Genomic DNA, 23240 nt, shown 5'->3' on the forward strand with positions numbered 1-23240 from the left:
CTATGAATCAGGAAGCTTCCAGACTGAGATACTTTCTATGAGTCTTTCTATTGATTAATATAGCTACACCTCTGGCTTTTGAATTATATGATGCTGCCATTACATGCCTTACCCAGTCTCCCCTTAATATATTATGTTCCACTTCATTTAGATGTGTTTCCTGCACAAATGCTATATCTATTTTTTTTTTCAGTAAATTTAATAGCCTCTTCCTTTTGATTTGGTTATGTATTCCATTAATATTTATAATCATATAGTTCAACATGGCCATCTCATATTCTGTTTACACCCCATTTCCGCTTCCTCACCACCACCTTCCCCGTTTTCATCTCTCAGTTTTCTTTTTTTGAACTCAATGAATGACAACACTTCCGAAACATAAAATACTTCAAACATTCCCACATCTAAAATTCCCTTAACCCCAAGTGCCCCCCTCTCTGAGTCACCCCTCGTCCCTTGTCGGGCAACCACAACTCCCCTCTCCATTCGGACTGCGAACCCATTCACAAGTGTCAACTGATTTTGCAGTGACTGTTATTCTCTCCCACCCAACCCCCTCCAGAAAAGACGTTTATCTTCACATTAAAATAAAGCTCCCCCTCTTTTCTTCTCTTTTTCTTTTTCCCCCTCCTCTTTTCTCCCCCCTTCTCCATTACTTCCCTTTTCTTCCCTCCTTTAGTTGCTGAAGATCCAACTGCGCTGAGTAGGTCACATCTCCAGAATGGAGGACCATCGCCTTACCAAGATCGTGTTATATGGCGAGCTCTCCACCAGCCACCGTGTCAGAGGTGCACCAAAGAAGAGGTACAAGGACTGCCTAAAGAAATCTCTTGGTGCCTGCCACATTGACCACCGCCAGTGGGCTGATATCGCCTCAAACCGTGCATCTTGGCGCCTCGCAGTTCGGCGGGCAGCCCACCTCACTGACAAAAGACAAAGGAGGAAAAACCCAACATCCAACCCCAACCAACCAATTTTCCCTTGCAACCGCTGCAACCGTGTCTGCCTGTCCCGCATCGGACTTGCCAGCCACAAACGAGCCTGCAGCTGACGTGGACATTACCCCTCCATAAATCTTCATCCACGAAGCCAAGCCAAAGAAAAATACATCATTTTTACATCTTTATATGTAGTTTGTCATCGTTTTCATTCTTGTTACATCTCTTCATCTCTCTTTCTGTCCTGCAGGCGTTCTGCAAATTCTTGTGCTTTCTCCAGATCCGAGAACAGTCTGTTTTGCTCACCCAGGATAATTATTTTAAGCACCGCTGGATATCTTAACATAAATTATAGCCTTTTTTCCATAGGATCGATTTTGCAATTTTAAACTCCTTCCTCTTCTTTAGGAGTTCAAAACTTATGTCTGGGTAGAAAAATATTTTTGACCTTTGTACTCCAGTGGTTTTTTTATTCATCGCCTTCTTCAATATATTTTCTCTTGTCGTGCATCTCAGAAATTTTACTAAAATGGATCTTGGTTTTTGTTGTGACTGTGGTTTTGGGGCTAGTGTTCTGTGTGCCCTTTCTATTTCCATTCCTTCCTGTATTTCTGGCATTCCCAGGACATTTGAGATCCATTCTTTTATAAATTCTTTCATATTTCTGCCTTCTTCATCTTTCTTTAGGCCTACTATCTTTATATTGTTTCGCCTACTATAGTTTTCCATTATATCCATCTTCTGAGCTAACAACTCTTGTGTTTCAACTTTTTTGTCACTTTCTTCCAATTTTCTTTTTAAGTCATTCACTTCCATTTCTACAGCCATTACACGTTCTTCCACCTTTTCTAATCCTTTCCCTACATCTGTTATGACCAGCTCTATTCTACTCACTTTTTCTTCTGTACTTTTCATTTTTCTTTTCATTTCACTCAATTCTAGTGTCAACCATTCTTTTAATGCTTTCATTTGTTCTTGAATTTTTTTTAATCTATGTACTGTCCATTCATTTTACCTTCTATTCCTCTGTGCAGAGCTTGATCTTCTTCTTCTTCTGTGTCTGCTCTTGGGTTTGTATCTTCTACTTCTCTTCCTTGTATCTGTGTCTCTTCTGACTTTCTTGTTGAGCTGCTTGCCTCATTTTATTGGGTTTTTTTTTCATGGCTTCTTGATCTTGGTCCTCTTCTTCTAGGCTAGTTATCTATTGGGCCTCCTGCTGCTGTTTTTCTTTCTCATCCCTCCCTTTCCCATTGCTTTCCTTTTCTTCCAGCTGGGAGCCCTGCTGACGGGCATCTCTCAGCTGTTCATGCTGTGTAGGTTCACTTCACAGCTCGTTTCCCCCCCCCCCCCCCCCCCCCATCGGTGTTCTCCTTTTCCTTGTTGTGCGCATTACACACCTCTGTTTAGATCAGTGAGCCATTTTTGCAGTCCTGCAGTCGGGAGATTGTGGCCCTGCATGGTCTCCACTAACCTCGGGGAGCGGGCTCCTCTGTCCATGGTGGGTCCCTGCTTGTTCATGCAGGTAAGGCCTTCTCTTTTCTCTTCTGGCGTCTTTCCTTCGTTTTTTTCCATTGTTTTTGGTTTTTCTTTCTTAGGTGCCATTTTCTTTCTTTTCTCCACACCTTTATCTTTTATTTGTTGTCTTTTGTGTACCTTGAGCTTTTCTTTTCCTTTACTTCTTTTCTGGAGAGGGCTGGTATTCTCACTACTCCACCACATGACTCCTCCCTCTATGAGTTTTTCTGATGCTTTCATTGTTATTACAAGGTATCGGAGTTGAATTTTCAAGACGGTCATATCTTTATGTCTTCTTCTTTGGCTTGGCTTCGCAGACGAAGATTTATGGAGGGGTAAATGTCCACGTCAGGTGCAGGCTCATTTGTGGCTGACAAGTCCGATGCGGGACAGGCACACACGGTTGCAGCAGAAAATTGGTTGGTTGGGGTTGGGTGTTGGGTTTTTCCTCCTTTGACTTTTGTCAGTGAGGTGGGCTCTGCGGTCTTCTTCAAAGGAGGTTGCTGCCTGCCGAACTGTGAGGCGCCAAGATGCACGGTTTGAGGTGATATCAGCCCACTGGCGGTGGTCAATGTGGCAGGCACCAAGAGATTTCTTTAGGCAGTCCTTGTACCTCTTCTTTGGTGCACTTCTGACACGATGGCCAGTGGAGAGCTCGCCATATAACACGATCTTGGGGAGGCGATGGTCCTCCATTCTGGAAACGTGACCTACCCAGCGCAGTTGGATCTTCAACAGCGTGTACCTAAGTGAAAAGTGACAATCAAATGAAAATTCAATAAACCTTGAATATGAGACAACCAATCATAATTAACCCATGCACAGAACTCTCAATGATTGTTGCCTGTTAATTTCAGATTCAAATTTATTGTCAGAGTACATACATGACATCACATACAACCCTGAGATTCTGCAGATGAGGCAAAATTACCACTTACTGGTCATGCAAAGAACTGTACACAGCATTTACATGTAAACAAATAAAGAAATGTTAAAAAAACAAATGTAAACAAACCAACTGTGCAATACAGAAAGATTTTTTTTTAATGAATAAAGTGCACCAGTATGACCCCTTAAATGAGTCCTTGAGTGAGTTTGTTGTTGAGGAGACTGATGGTGGAGGGGTAGCTAGCTGTTCCTGAACATGGTGGTATGAGTCTTGTGGCACCTATACCTCTTTCCTGATGGCAGCAGTGAGAATAGATCACGTGTGGATCCTTGATGTTTGCTGCTGCTCTCTGATGGCAGTATTCCCTGTTAATGTTCTTGGTAGTGCTTTTTCTTGGCAAGGGGGAGCACCGTCATGTCCACTGCCTGGCCAAAGACTCGATGTGCTCCAGCTGTATGATGAAGGAATATTGGGTGAAGATCTGCCGCGCAAAGGGAGGTTCAGGGAAGTCCATGCCCTGTACTGTTCCTAGATCCGATTCTAGCCCCAAGCCATCTGTCCTGGACTCGCCCAAGATCACTTTCTGTGCAACCCAGCACCTACAGAAATGGCGCAAAAAGGCTCGGTGGCCATCTTGCAGCAGCCCAATTTTGAATTCAGCGCCATCATCATTGATAGGGGAGGAAGAAGGGCGACCATCTTGCTGCAACATGAGGTCGGCACCATCTTACCTGCACAAGCCGACTCAGGACAGAGGGGGCCACTCGAACAAAGGACACGGTGTCTCGGGCAACCTGGCATCACTGGTCCTCAAGTAGAATAGACCTCACCAGCTCAGCAAACTCGATGGTGATGGTGAAGGTAAACGGATATTTGACACAGGCTCCACGGAAAGTTTCATAGACTCAAAGACTGTGAAAAAATATAACTTAAAAATGTACCCCTCCAATTACAGAATCTTCCTAGTGTCTCAGTCTGATTCAGCGCGTGAACAGAAACATTGCATAGCTCATTTGTCATTTGAAGGGGGGGGGAGGATTTTGTAAATTTAGCATGTACATTTTAGATGAATTGTGTGCTCCAGTATTGTTGGGTCTAGACTTCCTGTGTCACCTTAAAAGTGTGACTTTGGAGTTTTCTGGTCTCCTTCCACCAATAATGGTCCAGAATGGAGGGTCCTCAAAACCAGAACCCACTTGCAGCCTCTCCACACTGAACATTGACCCACCACCACCTCCGTTCCCAAACCTCTCTGCCACCAAGAGCAGGCGGTACAGCATGGCAAACAGGGAGTTCATACAGACAGAGTCCCAGCGCCTGCTGGAGGAGGGGATCATCGAACCCAGCACCAGCCCGTGGAGAGTGCGTGTGGTGGTAGTAAAGGCGAAAACAAGTCCAGGTTAGTGATTGACTATAGCCAAACAATTAACAGATACACACTCAGGATGCATACCCCCGCCTCTCATTTTGGATTGGTGAATGATATCGAGCAGTATTGGGTCTATTCGACCGGCTGCCTATCACCAGTTGCCAATCCATTCCGAGGATCGTACATACACAGCACTTGAGGCTAATAGTCGAATCAATCAGTTCCTGAGGATCCCGTTCAGGGTGTCTATTTTCCTACAGCAGATGGACTGGATGGTGGATGAGTACAGGTTGAAGGCTACCTTCCCCTACCTCGACAATGTCACCATCTATGACCACACCATGGAAGACCATAATGCCAATCTCCAGAGCTTTGTCCATGTGGCGAGAGCCCTGAATCTCACCTACAATTCTGACAAATGTGAATTCAGGACTACACGACTGGCTATCCTTGGCTATGTGGTGGAGAATGGTGTCATTGGCTCCGACCCTGATAGGATGCAGCCCCTGTTAGAGCTTCTCCTCCCTGGAACCATGAAGAGCCAGTTGATGAAGTCGACGAAGATGATGTGGTCAAACAATAATCATGGCTTTTATTAGCAGAAACTCATGGTACAATAATGAAAGACAATAGATGCATATACAGTTATATCCAAGGGGAGTGTCCTTAACAGTAGAGATAATGCACAGCCAATGTTAGTACAGCAAGGCTCGCCAGAGGGGAGACAGGCGGCTTGGCAGACATTCACCACAGTCTCCCCCCCCCCCCCCTTCAAAAGGACAGCTGCTAGGAAAGACTGAAGCAAGTGATACATGGATACCATGTTTGGCATTAAGATACAAAATACATCAATATCTAGCAAGCAATTGATGTATAATGAGATGTTTTATGAATATGTTAGCCTATCAGGTTGTTTACGAATTCTGATGCTTTGTCTCAAAACAGGTGGCTCCTTTGCAACCTTGGGAACTTGTACAGGTCCTGGGTCTGTAGTGTGGGAAAGACTGACTTCTGGACCCGCTCCAGAATCGCCAGCGTGAGGCAGTGGAGCCTCAGCATGGCCACCTGAAAGCTTACTAGGGGTCACAGGCTGGGGGGATGAGTCCAATCTCTCAGGCTCACTCTGAGTAGGGGTGTGAGGAAGGGGCAAACCAGGTGAGACCAGATCTCTTAGGGATACAGTGACAGTACTCCCGTCTGGGAATTTAACATGAGCGTAGTTGGGGTTAGTATCGTATCGGGCACACAAAACTCAAAACGGTCAACCAGTTTACCTATCTCGGCTGCACCATTTCATCAGATGCAAGGATCGACAATGAGATAGACAACAGACTCGCCAAGGCAAATAGCGCCTTTGGAAGACTACACAAAAGAGTCTGGAAAAACAACCAACTGAAAAACCTCACAAAGATAAGCGTATACAGAGCCGTTGTCATACCCACACTCCTGTTCGGCTCCGAATCATGGGTCCTCTACCGGCACCACCTACGGCTCCTAGAACGCTTCCACCAGCGTTGTCTCCGCTCCATCCTCAACATCCATTGGAGCGCTCACACCCCTAACGTCGAGGTACTCGAGATGGCAGAGGTCGACAGCATCGAGTCCACGCTGCTGAAGATCCAGCTGCGCTGGATGGGTCACGTCTCCAGAATGGAGGACCATCGCCTTCCCAAGATCGTATTATATGGCGAGCTCTCCACTGGCCACCGTGACAGAGGTGCACCAAAGAAAAGGTACAAGGACTGCCTAAAGAAATCTCTTGGTGCCTGCCACATTGACCACCGCCAGTGGGCTGATAACGCCTCAAACCGTGCATCTTGGCGCCTCACAGTTTGGCGGGCAGCAGCCTCCTTTGAAGAAGACCGCAGAGCCCACCTCACTGACAAAAGGCAAAGGAGGAAAAACCCAACACCCAACCCCAACCAACCAATTTTCCCTTGCAACCGCTGCAATCGTGTCTGCCTGTCCCGCATCGGACTGGTCAGCCACAAACGAGCCTGCAGCTGACGTGGACTTTTTACCCCCTCCATAAATCTTCGTCCGCGAAGCCAAGCCAAAGAAGAAGTTGGGGTTAGCATCCAATAGCTGAACTGGTTGGACTAGGGGGTCTGTTTTGCACGCCTGAGCATGGCCCTTCAGCAGCACGGTTCCAAGCTCAGATAAACAGGCTGGCCAGTCCATCACAGTTCCTGATTTCCTAGGAAAGGCAAACATACATTCATGAGGTGTTTGATTTGTTGCAGTACACAATGAAGACCGAATAGAATGTAGTGCCTCAGGCAGCACCTCCTGCCATCGGGTAACAGGATAACCATGTTTTTAAAACAAGATTAACAGTCTTCCAGACTGTAGCATTAGCCCTTTCAACCTGCCCATTGCCCTGCGGGTGGTAGCTCGTGGTACGGCTGATGGCAATCCCCTTTCGTAGCAGCGCTCGCCACAGTTCAGCGCTCATGAATGCTGAGCCTCTATCGGTATGAATGTAATTGGGAAAACCAAAATTGATGAAAATTCTGTCAAGTGACTTAATGACAGATGCTGATGAGACATCAGGGCAGGGTATCACAAAGGGAAACCTGAATATTCGTCAATTACAGTAAGGAAATATACATTTTTGTTGTTGGAAGGTAATGGCCCTTTAAAATCTAAGGTCAAAAGGTCGGGTTGCCTTGACGAGAGTGGCCTCTGGAGCTTTGAAGAATTGCGGTTTGCATTCTGTGCAAACAGGACAGCTTTTAGTCAGTTTCCTGACTTCTTCCAGAGAATAGGGAAGGTTGTTAGCCCATATCACAGAAGTAGCATTTTTCAAGAGTTCTCCTTATTCATTCCTTTGGGGTTCCAGCACTCCTGGATGTTTCTTTTTCGGTTTCTAGCATTTCACTGGACCGCATGGCACTTTTTAGTGTTTTGGCTAGAGTGACTGCCTGGTTGTAGGTTAAGCTGTCCTGTTTGGTCAAATTTCTTTACCATTTAAGTTGACTTGTTCAACTTGGCAGGACTGCCCATTGTCACCAGCCTTGTTTGCATTGGCTATTGAACCTCTGGCTCAGACTATTAGGCAGAATTATGAGGTTAGAGGGATGAAAGTCATGAATGAAGAATATGAGATTAATTTATTTGCAGATGATGTTTTGATATATTTGACAGAACCAGATCAGTCGTTGAAGCAGTTGCAAGAGTGTTTGTTGAAATTTGGAGAATTATCTGGATACAAAGTTAATTGGGATAAGAGTGAAATTTTACCATTTGGAGTAGGTGATTATTCTGAATTTTAAAATATTATAAAATTAAAGTAGACAGATAAAGTTAAATATTTGGATGTGATCATAGATGCTAATTATCAGTCATTGTATCAGTTAAATTATGTTCCTATATTAAATGGATGAAAGCAGATTTGATTAAATGGAAAGAACTTCCATTAACTTTGATTGGTTGGGTCAATTGTGTTAAAATGAATATTTTCCCCCAAATTCAATATTTATTTCAGTCAATACCATGTTCAATTTCAAAGGGTTTTTTTTTTAGGATTTGAATAGAGCAGTGCGGGAGTTCTTATGGAAAGGTATATTAGCTCGAGTGGCATTGCATAAACTTCCATGGAAATATACGTTAGGTGGATTTCAGTTATCACATTTTCAAAATTATTATGAAGCAACTCAGTTGAAATGTATTTGTAGATTGATGGAATTTGATCAACCCCCTAGCTGGGCTAGAGTGGAAATGACTTGTATTTCTGAAGTTGAGGGACATCAATTTATATTTTGTTGGAATTTGAATTTGTTGCGGGAATGTAATATGCCAGTATTGAAACATTTGTTAAAGATCTGGACTAAAAGAAATATGGTCATAGGATCAAAAGGCAAATTATCAATTTTAACTCCATTATATAATAATAAGCTTATTCTTTTTTCAATGTTTAATAATCATTTAAAGGGTTGAGATTCTAAGGTATAAAGACAATACAGGACTGTTTTGAAGAAGGACAGTTTCTTTCTTTTAATCAATTGAGGGAACGATTTAATATATCTGTAAATACTTTGTTTGTGTATTATCAACTCATAGCCTTGGTAAAAGATAATTATGGTTGAGAGATGAGTTTACCTATATTGACGAGATTTGAATCTTTGATTTCTTCTATACCAAAGAAGGGTTATGTTTCGGTTATGTATCAGTTGTTACAGGATAATATGAATACACCGGACTTGGAAAAATCTATACTTAAAAGGGAAAGTGATTTAGCATTTATTTTCCCTGAAGATGCTTGGGTGGATATGTGCCATGATAGTGTAACTAAATTGACTAATGAAAGATAAGGAATGGTTAATTATAATTTTTTGCATCAATTATATCTGACTCTGGAGAAATTGGAAAAAGTATGGGTTTAGTCATTCGGATTCTTGTTTTAAATGTGGCTTATGTACTGGAACATTTTTTACATGCTGTTTGGTCTTGTATTAAAATACAACCATTTTGGAAAGGAATTAAGGGAGTTTTGGAAAAATTATATAAAATTAAATTACCATTAGATCCATTGATTTTTGTTGTTGGGTGATATGGTTTATTTGAGGGAACTGGGGTTGGATAAATTTCAAATTGTTTTTGTATGTTTAGTGTTTTCAGTAGCATGTAAATGTGTAGCTAGTACTTGGAAGGATAATATAGAGATTAATATAGCATATTGGGATAATGAATTGAAAGCTTGAATTGTTATGGAAAAAATTACTTATAATTTACATGATAATTATTCTTTTTTTTGTTGATAAATTTTCTCCTTATTTGGAGTACATGCATTTAGATATATTTTGAATTGTTACTAATATAATTTTTTTCAATTTATATCATTGGCTCCCATTAAGGGAGTGGGTGGGTGGGTGGGGGTTTTATGTGTCTATGGTCTTTTTTATGTTTTTTTTTCATTTTGTTGTTTTTATTTTTATTATATTTCTGTAAAATTAATTTCTGATTGTCATTAGATTGTATGTTATGTTTTTTTTATCATCTTTTAAATAAAGTTTGAAAAAAAAAGATTCTACATCACTAAGCAGGTGTCCTGACACACCAACAAGTATGAAGCTGGAACTACGTGGGTTGTTGCTATCAGAGTGACAATTAAACATTTTCTTGCCTCTGGCTCTTTCTTGGTTGGTCGGAGACATAACTAACATGTTGAAATTTGCTTTGTTCTGTTACATTCAGGTTATGGAGGCTCTGCTCAGCAGAGTTGAGTTCATTTCCTGCTTCTTACGTAGAGAGGAGCAGGACCCTGAGCTGCTCATGAACCAAGAGGGATATTAATCCCTTTATCAGAGAGATTATAAAATTATATAGTACAAAACCTGGCCTTTTGACACATCAAGTCTTGGCTGACAATCACACTAACCCCTTTTATTCTTTTTTTAAAAAGTGTATCTAAAATTTTTGACCACACATCCAGTCAAACACAAAATTAAAATTACAAGTACAAATGTAAATCTGGTATTGAAACAGAGTCCAGAGAACCCCAAAAACATGTAGCAATAGATATGCACTACAACACAGGGTTACTTAAACAAAAGTAGTTTTTAATTATCATTGAACAAGAAAACAGAATTAAACTTTAACTTATTACTTAACCTACTTACTTAACCTGCCTAACCTAATTAATCCCCCCACTAATATTAAGCGCAGGTGTGTTTAATGTATATTTAAGATTAGAAAAGTTCTTTAGATCACAGTCCAATCTCACTGGTTGCAGGCAATTCTTGTTCTGTGCACAGATGTAAGCATTAATAAAGTTCACCAGGCTTTGGTGTTTAACAGGCAAATGGTTACCACTCAGCAGGGTTCCTGCTGATTTCCAGAAAGAGATTCCTTTTCCAGGACATCCGCAACTGATTCCTTCTTAATCAGGCTTGCTGATGAAACTTGCACCCTTCAGGGTTCTCCAGATGATCCTCTTTCTTTCAGGTCACCTTTCAGACCACCAGTCTTCTCCTTTGATCAGGCAGCCTTCCAAAGTTTGCCAGCTTGTCCCTCTGGAACTGATTTCTGTGACTCCTTCTCTCTCTCTCTCTCTCTCTCTCTCTCTCTCTCTCTCTCTCTCTCTCTCTCTCTCTCTCTCTCTCTCTCTCTCTCTCTCTCTCTCTGTTTCACACCCACCCTCACTGAGAGAAAAACTCTTTTGTCCAGCTTGCAAAGATCACATGTTCCCAGGCAAGTTGGGAAACTATGTTGCTCTCTTTGCAAAAAGCATTCTGCAAAAGTCCTGCAAATATTCTGTGTTTTAAAATATTTATGTGCAACCTGCTCTAACAATTCCTCTCAAGCCACCTCAAAATACTCTGTCACACCTTTCCCCTTTAAAGGGAATTTTAACTTGAGTTAAAATTCAGTTATAACTAAACTGTCTTAAAAATTACCAAAGAAATAACAATACACGATATATAACATGTTATAATACAGTAATTCAATTTTGGAAGTATTTTTATATACAATCAATTTTGACAAACAATCGGCAATCACATTATTTACACTTCTGATATGGTTAATTTGCAGATCATATTCTTGTAATATCAAGCTCCAGTTTAACAATCTTCTGTTTTTATTCTTTATTTTATTCAAAAACACCAGAGGATTGTGGTCAGTGAATTTAACAATTGGTTCATGAGAGGTACCAAGATATATGTCAAAATTCTGCAGAGCAAATATGATAGCTAACAGTTCTTTTTCAATAGTGGAATAGTTCTTTGATGAACTTTTAATTTTTTTTTGAAAAGTTGGCAACTGGATGGTCAATTTCATTATGTTTTTGCAATAAAACTGCACCTGCTGCTAGTCTAAATTTGACCTCATCCAAATTTTTACAGCACTTTAAATAAAAAGTCACACTCCAGACTATCAGTGCTTTTTCTCCATTTAATGCCACAGTGACACCCTGATTACCCCTCTTTTGTGCCAAATGAATTTACACTAATCAGCCTAGTTACATTATCAGCAGATTGTCTCTTTTTCACAAACCCTGTTTGGTCCATACTTATCAATTTCAGCAAGAATTTTGCCAAACTATTTGCCAAATCTGAATTAAATAATGAAATATGTCTCTAAGATTATGGTGTCAACGGGACCCTGTCTTATTTTGGTATCAGAAAAAATCAAAATGTTTCCGGGAGAGTACGTATTTCATATGCCTGGTCTAATGCTTCCATAAAAAAAGAGGAATCAACAACTCTTTAAATTCTTTATAAAATTCAGGAGGGAAACTATCTTCTACCTGAGATTTGTTGCTTCATATTGAACTTAACGCTCCCCTAATCTCATCCTGATTAAAGAGATTTAGTTCTACCTGTTCTTCCAAATTTAATCTTAGAAGTTTTATTTGTGATAAGAAGTCTTCTATTTTCTTAACATCCTCTTGAAATTCTGATTTATATAATTTAGAGTAAAATTGTCTGAGAGCCTCATTAATTTCTTGAGGTTTATAATCACATTCATATCCATTTTAATTGCATTAATCGTTCTTGAGACTCGTTCTGCTTTCAAATGCCAAGAAAAGATTTAATGGGCTCTTTCACCCAGTTCATAATAATTGTTTGGTTCTTGTTATCACTTTTTCCATCTGTATGTTTGCAATCTATTATATTCAAGTTTTTTTTATTAATAAGTTGTCTATGTTTTTCTTCAGACCCCCTCATTTGCAGTTCTTTTTATTTAGTTATTTATTTTTCCAATTTTTTCACCTCTTTTGTGTATTCCTTTTTAATCTTAGAAGTGTAACTTATAATTTATCCTCTTAAATATGCTTTCAAAGCATTCCATATAATAACTTTATCAGCAGTTGGTCTCACAGAATATCTGAATTTGTCTTCTAATGAAATCATGAAAATCTGCCCTTCTTAACATTAACGAGTTAAAACACCATCTAAAGACCAATTTTTCTTAATCTGGCATCATAAACATCAGTATCAAAGGTGAATGAACCCCTTTTATTCCCATCAATCTTGTACAGAGACTCTCACTTCCCTAAACAGTTTGGTCAATTGAGAGTAGCTAATGAATGTACTAAACCTGTATACATTTGGGGTGAGTGAGGAAACTGGAATAACTGGAATAACTAGAACCTTTTGGTTCTAGGGAGAATATGCCTGACATAGATAGCATTACTTTTGTTTTTGTCAGGGTCACCCCGTACAAAAACAAAGGCGAGAAATCAGACTGCTCAAACTACAGGGGAATCACGCTGCTCTCCATTGCAGGCAAAATTTTCGCTAGGATTCTCCTAAATAGAATAATACCTAGTGTCGCCGAGAATATTCTCCCAGAATCACAGTGCGGCTTTCGCGCAAACAGAGGAACTACTGACATGGTCTTTGCCCTCAGACAGCTCCAAGAAAAGTGCAGAGAACAAAACAAAGGACTCTACATCGCCTTTGTTGACCTCACCAAAGCCTTCGACACCGTGAGCAGGAAAGGGCTTTGGCAAATACTAAAGCGCATCGGATGCCCCCCAAAGTTCCTCAACATGATTATCCAACTGCACGAAAACCAACAAGGTCGGGTCAGATACAGCAATGAGCTCTCTGAACCCTTCTCCATTAACAATGGCGTGAAGCAAGGCTGTGATCTCGCACTAACCCTCTTTTCAATCTTCTTCAGCATGATGCTGAAACAAGCCATGAAAGACCTCAACAATGAAGACGCTGTTTACATCCGGTACCGCACGGATGGCAGTCTCTTCAATCTGAGGCACCTGCAAGCTCACACCAAGACACAAGAGCAACTTGTCCGTGAACTACTCTTTGCAGACGATGCCGCTTTAGATGCCCATTCAGAGCTAACTCTTCAGCGCTTGATGCCCTGTTTTGCGGAAACTGCCAAAATGTTTGGCCTGGAAGTCAGCCTGAAGAAAACTGAGGTCCTCCATCAGCCAGCTCCCCACCATGACTACCAGCCCCCTCACATCTCCATCGGGCACACAAAACTCAAAACGGTCAACCAGTTAACCTATCTCGGCTGCACTATTTCATCGGATGCAAGGATCGACAACGAGATAGACAACAGACTCGCCAAGGCAAATAGCGCCTTTGGAAGACTACACAAAAGAGTCTGGAAAAACAACCAACTGAAAAACCTTACAAAGATTAGCGTATACAGAGCCGTTGTCATACCCACACTCCTGTTCGGCTCCGAATCATGGGTCCTCTACCGGCATTACCTACAGCTCCTACAACGCTTCCACCAGCGTTGTCTCCGCTTCATCCTCAACATTCATTGGAGAGACTTCATCTCCAACATTGAAGTACTCGAGATGGCAGAGGCCGACAGCATCGAATCCACGCTGCTTAAGATCCAACTGCGCTGGGTAGGTCACGTCTCCAGAATGGAGGACCATCGCCTTCCCAAGATCGTGTTATATGGCGAGCTCTCCACTGGCCACCGAGACAGAGGTGCATCAAAGAAGAGGTACAAGGACTGCCTAAAGAAATCTCTTGGTGCCTGCCACATTGACCACCGCCAGTGGGCGGATATCGCCTCAAACCGTGCATCTTGGCGCCTCACAGTTCGGCGGGCAGCAACCTCCTTTGAAGAAGACCGCAGAGCCCACCTCACTGACAAAAGACAAAGGAGGAAAAACCCAACACCCAACCAACCAATTTTCCCTTGCAACCGCTGCAATCGTGTCTGGCTGTCCCGCATCGGACTTGTCAGCCACAAACGAGCCTGCAGCTGACGTGGACATTTACCCCTCCATAAATCTTCGTCCGCGAAGCCAAGCCAAAGAAAGAAAGAGGAGGGTCTATGAAATGTACTTCTCATATCTGACTGCCCATGCAAATTTCAATGGATCCATATTGAGGATGGGCATGTCGTGGAAATAAGTAAAGTTAAAGGTTCATTAAATACTACATTTAGAATGTAACATGCATGGAATTCTTCAAATTTTATAAGGCAGAGAATTGCCACTTTGTCCAGCACCCCTCACAGAAACCTACAGCACCTCATATTCCTAGGCAGTCTCTCCTCCAAGTATTGACCAAGCCTGAGCCTATTTAGCTTCTGAGATCAGACAATCCCAGGCCTATTCAGGCTATTAGGCTTTTGAATGTCTATGGGCTTCCTATGGCTATAAGGGTCCTTTGGAAACAATGAGCATAGTTCAATAAGGTAGTCACAGAAAACAATAAGGTTGGTCCTACATTTGAGGTCTTAAATTGAGGGAGGGTTAATTTCAAGAGCATAAGGCTGGACCTAGCAAAATTGGATTGGGAGCAACTGCTGAAGGGAGAAACAACATCCAACAAGTGGGAAGCATTTAAAGCAAGGGGATAAGAACCCAGAGTCAGCATAGATGGTTAGATCAAAGTCAAAGTTCAGATTTACTGTCAGAGTTCATACATGATATTACATACAACCATAAATTCTTTTCCCTGCGGGCCAGCCAGACTTTCTACTTATTGGTAGTGCAAATTGTACTCAAGAAACTATATGTACATATACAAAAGAAAGAAATGTAAACAAAGAAGGAAATGCAAAAACACTAGTTTGCAATACAGAAATATTCAATAATACATAATTTAAGAGTCAATAAATGAGTCTGTGATAGAGTTTATTGTTAAGAGTCTGATGCTGGAGGGGAAGCAACTGTTCCTGAACCTGGTGATACAAGTCTCGTTGCACCTTTATCTCCTGACAGAGGGTTTTCTGAAAGATGAGGGATCATTGACTAACAAAGGGGAAAGCTGTTTTAATCTAAGATCATAATGATCTTTACCTCAGGGTGACAATAGCAATACCAGAGGACATCTGTTAAAGCTGAGAGGGGGAAAGTTTAGGGGAGATGTTTGAGTTAAATTTTTTTTGCACAGTGTGGTCAGTGCTTTGAATACATTGCTGGAGGTGGGGATAGAGGCTGGTACAATCGGGATATTTTAAAAAATTCTTAGGTAGGCATGTGGATGTAAGAAAAATAAAGGGTTATGGGCTGTGAGACTGGGAAAGATTAGATTGATGTGGAATATGTTTTTTATAGGTTGGCATAACATTGTGGTTTGGAGGGCCTGTACTATGCTCTACTTCACTATGTTCAATGGAAGCAAGTGTACATCATGCATATGGCACTGAGTAAGTATTTTGAGGTATATAGGAATGTAGGAGAGAACTTAAAAAATAAATTAGGAGGGGAATATAAATTATTAAATTACTTTGGCAATTGGGTTGGAAGAGAACACCAAAACCATTTATATATTAGAACCAAGAGCTTACTGAATAAACTCTGCTACTCTGAATAGATCCCTTCAAGAGCCAAAAGTGAAATGTATGTTTGGAACCAGGCAATGTGAGTGGGGTCCTAAATAAAAACATCTCATTGATATCGAGCAGGGGCAAGGATATGGAGAAATTAAATTGAACAAAGAAGGATGCAATCAACATAAAACACAAAAATTCTAATCTAGGCACACTACATGATCAAGAGAAAGCTTTTGCCAAGATTAATTTTGTCTTGTCTCATCAAAACATGGATTAAATAGTTTTACTGTAAATTGAGCAATTTTAAAATGAACAAATTGACTTGAGAATTTATCTGGGAGTTAACACCCTACTAAGTAATTGGATCATGGATTTCCTCATCTCTAGACCACAATTAGTGAAGATTGCTAAGAGCATCTCCTCCACAATCTCCATCAGTAGCAGATCACCACAGGGCTGCGTTCTTAGCCCCCTACTCTTTACACCTACAATTGGGTAGCTCGGTACGACAATAACACCATTTACACATTTACTGATGGTAACACAATAGTGGGTTATTTAAAGGAAGGGGATGAGTCAGCATAGAGGTTAGAGGTTGAAAACTTGGGTGAATAGTGCACCAACAACAACCTTCCACTCAGTGTCAACAAAACTAGGGAACTGATTGTTGGCTTCCGGAAAGGAAAGGGAGAGGTATACAATCCAATGAACATTGAGGGATCAGAGGTGGAGAGGGTGAGTAAATTTAAGTTCTTGGGAGTCACTATCTCAGAAGAACTTTCCTGGACTCAACACACCAATGGCATCGTGAAAAAAGCACATCAGTGCCTCTACTTCCTCAGGAGTTTGCAGAGGTTTGGTATGACACCAGAAACCCTGGCAAATTTCTACAGAGGTGTGGTGGTAAGTGCGTTGTTTGGCTGCATCGCAGGTAAGGGAACACCTGATCGTAAAGCCCTCCACAAGGTAGTGGACACTCCCCACTATTGAGAATGCTGCTGTCGGAGAGAAGCAGCAATTATCAAAGACCCACACCACCAAGCACATATTCTGTTCTCACTGCTGCCTTCAGGAAAGAGGTACACATGCCACAAGACTCACAACACCATGTTCAGGAATAACCATCAGACTCCTCAATGACAAACTCAATCAGAGACTCATTTAAAAACTCATACTTGTGCATTTTATAGATCTTCTTTATTCTCTCTGTATTGCACAGTTTGTTTACATTCGTTATCTGTTTAATTCTTTGTTTGTTTACATGTTTACGCTGTGCAGGTTTTTTTGCACTACCAATTAGTGGTAATTCTGCTGCACCAATAGGACAAAGAATCTCAGGATTGTATGTGATGTCATGTATGTACTCTGACAATAAATCTGAAATCTGAATCTTCTTCTGAGAGTAGCAGAGTTTAAAATGACAAAGTAAATCACAAAAATCTGTAGACATCGTGGTTGAAGTAAAAACAAAATGCTGGAGAAGCTCAGCAGGTCAAACATTATGGGCTTGAGCCCTTCATCAAGGTATGAGAAAATGCCAGCAGGCATCTGAACAAAAGAGTGGGGGGTGGGGTGGGGTAGGGAAAGGGGAGGTGGCAAAGGCAGGAGATAAGTGGAGAAAGGAGGGAGATGACAGCAGCAATAAGGGAGAGGATGGATGACTGAGTGGCTGGAAGAACTGGAAAGACAGGAATGAGGGATGAGAAAGAAAAGGCGAGCAGATTTAATGGAAAACAGTAAAAGTCAATGTTAATGCCATCTGGCTGGAGGGTGCCCAGATGGAAAATAAGGTGTTCAGGGTGGGACAGTACATAAGGCCATGACAGACATGTGGCTGCGGGAGTGTGACTCAGAATTGAAATGGTTGTCCACTGGGAGGTTGCTGTGGTTGCGAACGGAGAGGAGGTGCTGAGCGAAGTGATCTCCCAATCTACAATTAGTCTCTTTGATGTAAAAAGTTTAAGAAAGACATTAGGAAAGTGAAAAGAAGATATGAGGTGGCTATAGCGAACAGGGTGAAAGTAAATCCCAAGGATTTTTACAAATATGTAAAGAGCAAAAGGAGAGTGAAGGAAAAAATTGGTCCCTTAGAGAATCAGAGTGGACAACTGTGTGCGAAGCTGAATGAGATGGGGGAGGTATTGAATGAGTTCTTCCCTTTTGTATTCACTAGGGAAAAGGATATGGAATTATGTAGGTTAAGAGAAGCAAAAGGGGTGATTATGGAAAATGAAGGGATTAGGAAAGAGGGGTTGTTGGAACTTTTGAGGCATATAAAGGTGGATAAGTCTCCGGGTCCCAACAGGATTTTCCCCAGGACCTTAAGGGAAGCCAGGGAGGAAATAGCGGAGGATCTGATGGTGATTTTTCAACAGTCACTAGAGGGGGCATGGTGCCACAGGATTGGCATATCGTAAACGTGATTCCTCTGTTTAAAAAGGGCTCCAGGTGTAGACCCAGCAATTATAGGCCAGTAAGTTTGACATCAGTGGTCGGTAAACTAATGGAAAGTATCCTTAGTGATAATATGTATAAGTATCTAGAGAGGCAGGGACTGATCAGAGAAACCCAACATGGGTTGTATGGGGAAGGTCATGTTTGACAAATCTTGTTGAATTTTTTGAGGAGGTGAATAGGAACGTTGATGAGGGAAGAGCAGTAGATGTAGCCTATATGGATTTCAGTAAGGCCTTCAAATAGGTTTCACATGAAAGGTTGGTGAGGAAGTTCAGGTGCTAGATATTAATGTTGAGATAGTCAGATGGATTCAATAGTGGCTAGAAGGTAGATGCCAGAGAGTCATGGTGGGTAACTATCCATCAGGATGGAGGCCGGTGACAAGTGGTGTGCCTCAGGGATCAGTGTTGGGTCCCTTGTTGTTTCTCATTTACATTAACTTGGAAAAATGGGTTAATGCTTCGATAAGCAGCATGGTTGAGTTGGGCCAAAGGGCTTTTTTTCTGTGCTGTGCAGCTCTATATTTTAATGACCCCAGGACTTTATGGCAGAATCAGTCACAGTGAAAACTAGTGTTAGGCAATGCTGCAACGCTGCCCAATGATTTTCTAAATCTGTTAGCCCACTTCCAACAAACTGCCCATGGGAATCGATTTATTCCTCAGAAATAATGGGAATATCTTTAATTTCATGTGAATCTCAGCAGTCATGAAGCAGTAAGTCCCTGGTCACTTACATTTGATCAGAGGTTGACTACATTATGTTTCCATGATTCTGAAGTAGGTGAGAGGATGTGTCTTACACTCAACAGCTGAACACCGAAGACCATTGACAACCTGCCTCACGGATGCATATCATAGGAGTCACCTTCTTGGGAAGCTAGGTGATGAAATTCAAAAAAGGGGTTTCTAAAGATCAGGCCCTCTGTTTCAACACAAAATTTATTGTCTATTAAGTAATGGTGATTGCTGCTCTTCTATGTACTACTGAAACTTGAATACCTACAGAAGGCATCTTAGTGCACTGGAAAAATACCGTCAACAATCTCAACAGAATCTTTCAAATGCATTGGAAGGAAAAACGAACTATGTCAGCTCCTCTCCCAGCAAAGTTTGGATTTATTGTGGGAGTACATACATCACATCACATACAACCCTAAGATTATTCTTCCTGCAGCCCAGGCAGAATAATGCAAAAAACGATACTCAAGAAAATATATGTATACGTAAGAGAGAAATGTGAACAAAGAAGGAAGTGCAAACAAACTGACTGTGCAACACAGAAAATAAATATTCAACAATAAAGAATGTGCAAAATAAGAGACCTTAAATGTTTTGGAGTCTGATGATGGAGGGGTAACAACTGTTCCTGAACCTGGTGGTATGAGTCTTGTGACACCTATTCCTGGGTGATGAGGATTCTTGATGATTGCTGCTGCTCTCTGATGGCAGTGTGCTCTGCCTCCCAGCTCTTCCCCCATCTGCTCACATATAACCCTGGTTTCCCGCTTAAACCCAGAACCTTTCTGAAGACAACTGTGAAATCCTACCCATAGTTATAAGCTAATAAAAGCAGTTGTTCTCCCTCCAGTAGGAGAGCTTTTATTCACGCTACAATTTTATTAGCTTATTCCCTAATGATGGAAGCACTACTCACGCCAGGGATGCTGCTGAGAGACCCTCTGTCCCCCAACACGACTGAGGAGTTCATGTACTGGCTAGACTGCTTCCAGGCCTACCTGAACACGACCAGCGATGTCTTCCACACTGATGAACTCAGGAGGTCCGTACTCATTTCGAGGGTAGCAATGAAGGGTTATGCAGTCATCAGGGACTACACTATATATGACACTGCCATCGAGGCGTTGAAGATTAGGTACCTGAAGTCACAAAATGAGGTCCTAGTGAGTGTTGTTCAGGTTCGTGTGGGTCCCACAGGTTGAAAACCAGACCAAGGTGGAGGGTACAAAACAAACTTATAATCGAACCTAACACTAGCTTGTGGAAAGTGGTAAAAGGGGAATACAAATCCAGACTAGTAATTAACTATAGCCAAACTATTAATCATACACACTCCTGGATGCATACCCCCTCCCTCGAATTTCGGACATGGTGAATGATATCGCGCAGTATCGGGTTTATTTGACCATCAACCTGAAAGCTGCCTATCACCAGCTACCAATCCATTCCCAAGAACTGTCCATATATGGCATTTGAGGCTAACAGTCATTTCTATCAATTCAGGAGGGTCCCTTTCAGTATCTCAAATGGGGTTTCTATCTTCCAGAGGCAGATGGACAGAATGGAGAATGAGTATGGGTTGAAGGCTACCTTCCCCTACCTTTATAATTTCACCATTGTGGCCACACCTTGGAAGACCATGACATCAATCTCCAGAGTTTTCTCCATGAAGCAAACCTTAAACCTCACTTATAACTCTGACAAGTGCATGTTCAGGACTAAACGGCTGACTATCCTTGGCAACATGGTGGAGAATGGCATCATTGGACCCAATGCCATTAGGATGCACCTCCTTTTAGAGCTCCCCATTCCTAAGACCACAAAGGTTTTGAGGAGATGCCTAGGGTTTTTCTCATATTACCCCCAGTGCATCAATATGCTGATAAGGTTCACTCTCTCTCAAAAATCACTAATTTCCCCATCTCGGCTGAAGCTTAAGCAGCTTTTAACTACCTCCAGAATCACATTGCAAAAGCTACCATGCACACGGTGGATGAGAATGTACTTTTCCAAGTGAAAAGCAACACTTCGGACAGCTACCGTCGACCAGGCCAGTTGCATTTTTTTCTTGGACATGAGCTCTGAAACCCATCTGTGGAAAAGGAGGCTCAAGCCACTGTAGAAGGTGTGAGACACTGGAAACACTGCCTGGCTGGTAGGAAATTTATGCTCTTCACTGACCAGCGCTCAGTCGCATGCATGTTTAATAATGTCAAGATGGGTAAAATCAAAAATGACAAGATTGCTAGGTGGAGGATCGAATTCTCCATTGATTATCAGCCAGGAGCTCTTAATGACCCTCCAGATGCCTTATCAAGGGGAAGCTGTGCCTCTGCACACACCAGCCAAATGTAGTCTCTGCATAATGAGATCTGCCATCCAAAGGTTACCCACATGGCTCATTTTGTCAAGGTGTGCAATCTGCCCTACTCTATGGAATATGTCAGGGAGATGACCAGTTCTAGCCAGGTCTGCATGGACACTTCTCCCGCACCGCAAAGGCACACCTGATCAAGTCATCCAGGCTCTTTGAATGGTTCAGTATCAATTTTAAGGGTCCTCTCCCCTCCACGAACAGGAACACTTTCCTCCTCTCTGTCATTGATGAGTACTCCCTCTTCCCGTTCACCATTCCATGTCCAGATACATCCATCTCATCAGTCATAAAGGTTCTAGACTCCATTTTCACTCTGTTCAGGTATCCTGGCTATATTCATAGCAACCAGAGCTCATCTTTCATGAGTGATGAGCTACATCAGTACCTGCTGGCGAGTGACTACTAGCTACAACCCACGGGGGAATGAGCTGGTTGAAAAGGAGAATGCCACCATCTGGAATACTGTCAAACTGCCCCTGAAGTCAAAAAGCCTTCCAGAATCTGCTGGCAGAAAGTCCTCCCTATGGTGCTCCACTCCATCTAGTCGCTATTATGCACCACAACCAATGCTACTCCTCATGAGCTCCTATTCACTTTTGAAAGAAGGTCAGCATCAGAAACTGCACTCCCAGTCTGGCTCATTACTCCTCGTCCAGTCCTTCTTAGGAGGAGAAGCGAGACCAACCCCCTGGTGGAAAGGATGAAACTGCTCCACGCCAATCCCATGTACCCCTATGTGGAGTGCCGGAATGGCAGGGAGTACACCATCTCCATCAGGGACCTGGCACCCACTGGAATAGAGGGTTCGTTGTCTCAGGTGCCCTGTGAGCCACTGAGGTCATTTTTGCCACCCCCAGTCAGAGCCTCAGGGGATCATCTGGGTCAGGAAGAAAGTCCAGCCCCCTCCACCATTAAGATGGATCCCAACCCATCTCTCTTCCCTCACAAGGGGACCAGGAGATCCAAGGAATCCTAGGCCCCCCAGTGTTAAGGTGCTCCACCAGGATCTCCAGACCCCAGGACTACTTAAATCTGTAAATAACTATATTTTTTCAACTTTTTTCTGAACCCAGGTTCTATGTTTTCATTCACGGACCCTAAATTCTACAGGAAAGGATGAGTGTAGTGAACTGGGATTCACTGGTAGTGTGTTGTGCTGATGGCTGGCTACGCCTCCTGACTCTGCCCCCATCTGCTCACATATAACCCTGGTTTCCCGCCTCAACCCAGAACCATTCCAAAGACTACTGTGAAACCCTATCCAGAGTTATAAGCTAATAAAAGCTTTTGTTCTCCTTCCAGTTGTGAGAGATTTTATTCGCACTACAGTGTTCCACATAGATTTTCTCGATGATGGAGAGTTTTTTGCCATGATGTTATGGGCTGTGCCCACAACCTTGTAGAGGGCTTATGCTCAGGGGTATTGATGTCCCCAAAACAGACTATGATGCAGCTGGTCAGCACACATTCCCCCACACATCAGCAGAAATTTGCTCAGTTTTCTGGAGTCATACCAACCTCCACAAGCTCCTGATGAAGTAGAGGAGCTGACGTGCTTGTTTCATGATGCCATTAATGTATTGGGTCCAGGAACGACCCTATGAGATACTGACTCCCAAGAACATAATGTGGTGGTACACCACCGGCCTTTTGCAGGGGGAAACCTTTGTACCTGCAGGAGTGTAAGGGGACAGGACAACACCTGGTCGGCTGTCATTCAGTCACCCTGAAT

General features: G+C 42.3%; 1 long non-coding RNA gene across 2 annotated transcripts in view; it reads right to left on the reverse strand.

Annotated features, from left to right (window-relative positions):
* Positions 1 to 23240, reverse strand: part of LOC138757278 (uncharacterized) — a 54483-nt gene that overhangs the window by 18717 nt on the left and 12526 nt on the right. The window contains exon 2 of one of the 2 annotated variants that reach the window (XR_011353477.1): positions 20130 to 20270. The exons of the other annotated variant lie outside the window; for it this stretch is intronic. This is a non-coding gene — a long non-coding RNA (uncharacterized lncRNA). The remainder of the gene's footprint in view (positions 1 to 20129; positions 20271 to 23240) is intronic. 2 annotated transcript variants of the gene reach the window in all.

This window comes from Narcine bancroftii, chromosome 3 (genome assembly GCF_036971445.1).
Source record: "Narcine bancroftii isolate sNarBan1 chromosome 3, sNarBan1.hap1, whole genome shotgun sequence".
NCBI classification, from domain to species: Eukaryota; Metazoa; Chordata; class Chondrichthyes; order Torpediniformes; family Narcinidae; genus Narcine; species Narcine bancroftii.